The sequence below is a fragment of the Salmo trutta genome, unplaced genomic scaffold (genome assembly GCF_901001165.1).
Source record: "Salmo trutta unplaced genomic scaffold, fSalTru1.1, whole genome shotgun sequence".
NCBI classification, from domain to species: domain Eukaryota; kingdom Metazoa; phylum Chordata; class Actinopteri; order Salmoniformes; family Salmonidae; genus Salmo; species Salmo trutta.
The window spans coordinates 1,207,988-1,210,487 of record NW_021823104.1 but is presented as its reverse complement, the minus strand read 5'-3'; positions in this window follow the sequence as shown (position 1 = coordinate 1,210,487).

Here is a 2,500-nt window from a genome sequence, read left to right as displayed (position 1 = left end):
GTCTTAGCTTTCTTAACTGACCGAGTATATTGGTTCCTGACTTCCATGTAAAGTTGCATAATGGGCTATTCGATGCTAATGCAGAACGCCACAGGATGTTTTTGTGCTGGTTAAGGGCAGTCAGGTCTGGAGTGAACCAAGGGCTATATCTGCTCTTAGTTCTACATTTTTTGAAAGGGGCAAGCTTTTTTAATTAAGATGGTGAGGAAATTACTTTTAAAGAACGACCAGGCATCCTCTACTGACGGGATGAGGTCAATATCCTTCCAGGATACCCGGGCCAGGTCGATTAGAAAGGCCTGCTCGCTGAAGTGTTTTAGGGATCGTTTTGACAGTGATGAGGGGTGGTCGTTTGACCGCAGACCCATTACGGACGCAGGCAATGAGGCAGTGATGGCTGAGATCCTGGTTGAAGACAGCAGAGGTGTATTTAGAGGGCAGGTTGGTCAGGATGATATCTAAGAGGGTGCCCGTGTTTACGGATTTAGGGTTGTACCTGGTAGGTTCCTTGATGATTTGTGTGAGATTGAAGGCATCTAGTTTCGATTGTAGGATGGCCGGGGTGTTAAGTATGTCCCAGTTTAGATCACCTAGCAGCATGAGCTCTGAAGATAGATGGGGGGGCAATCAATTCACATATGGTGCCCAGAGCACAGCTGGGGGCAGAGGGCGGTCTATAGCAAGGGGCAACGGTGGGAAACTTGTTTCTGGAAAGAGATTTTTGAAAGTAGAAGCTCGAGCTGTTTGGGCACAGACGTGGATAGTATGACAGAACTTTGCAGGCTATCTCTACAGTAGATTGCAACTCCACCCCCTTTGGAAGTTATATCTTGGCGGAAAATGTTGTAGTTGGGGATGGACATTTCAGGGTTTTTGGTGGCCTTCCTGATCCAGGATTCAGGACATCCGGGTTGGCGGAGTGTGCTAAAGCAGTGAGTAAAACAAACTTAGGGAGGAGGCTTCTAATGTTAACATGCATGAAACCAAGACTTTTACGGTTACAGAAGTCAACAAATGAGAGCGCCTGGGGAATGGGGCTGCAGGGCCTGGATTAACCTCTACATCACCAGAGGAGGAGTAGGATGAGGGTACGGCTAAAGGCTATAAGAACCTGGGGAATGGGAGTGGTGCAGGGGGTTGCAGGGCCTGGGTTAACCTCTACATCACCAGAGGAATAGAGGAGGAGTAGGATGAGGGTACGGCTAAGGGCTATACGAACCTGGGGAATGGGAGTGGTGCTGGGGGCTGCAGGGCCTGGGTTAACCTCTACATCACCAGAGGAACAGAGGAGGAGTAGGATGAGGGTACGGCTAAGGGCTATACGAACCTGGGGAATGGGAGTGGTGCTGGGGGCTGCAGGGCCTGGGTTAACCTCTACATCACCAGAGGAACAGAGGAGGAGTAGGATAAGGCTACGGCTAAAGGCTGTAAGAACCTGTCGTCTGGTGCGTTCGGAACAGAGAATTCAACGAGCCGGTTTCTGGGCGTGGGAGAATAGATTCAGGGCATAATGTACTGAATAGCTGGAGACACAGCTATTCAGACAGCTACTACGCTAGGCTAGCTGGAGACACAGCTATTCAGACAGCTACTACGCTAGGCTAGCTGGAGACACAGCGATTCAGACAGCTACTACGCTAGGCTAGCTGGAGACACAGCTATTCAGACAGCTACTACGCAAGGCTAGCTGGAGACACAGCTATTCAGACAGCTACTACGCAAGGCTAGCTGGAGACACAGCGATTCAGACAGCTACTACGCTAGGCTAGCTGGAGACACAGCTATTCAGACAGCTACTACGCTAGGCTAGCTGGAGACACAGCGATTCAGACAGCTACTACGCTAGGCTAGCTGGAGACACAGCTATTCAGACAGCTACAAAGCTAGGCTAGCTGGAGACGCAGCGATTCAGACAGCTACTACGCTAGGCTAGCTGGAGACACAGCGATTCAGACAGCTAGCGGGCCAGGGCTAGCTGGAGACACAGCGATTCAGACAGCTAGCGGGCCAGGGCTAGCTGGAGACACAGCTATTCAGACAGCTACTACGCTAGGCTAGCTGGAGACACAGCGATTCAGACAGCTAGCGGGCCAGGGCTAGCTGGAGACACAGCGATTCAGACAGCTACTACGCTAGGCTAGCTGGAGACACAGCGACTCAGACAGCTAGCGGGCCAGGGCTAGCTGGAGACACAGCGATTCAGACAGCTAGCGGGCCAGGGCTAGCTGGAGACACAGCGATTCAGACAGCTAGCGGGCCAGGGCTAGCAGGAGACACAGCGATTCAGACAGCTAGCGGGCCGGGGCTAGCTGGAGACACAGCGATTCAGACAGCTACTACGCTAGGCTAGCTAGAGACACAGCGATTCAGACAGCTAGCGGGCCAGGGTTAGCTGGAGACACAGCTATTCAGACAGCTAGCGGGCCAGGGCTAGCAGATGGGCCTCTGTGGACGTCCCAACGGAAGATCCTGCTGAAACCACTTCGGGCGATTACGTCGG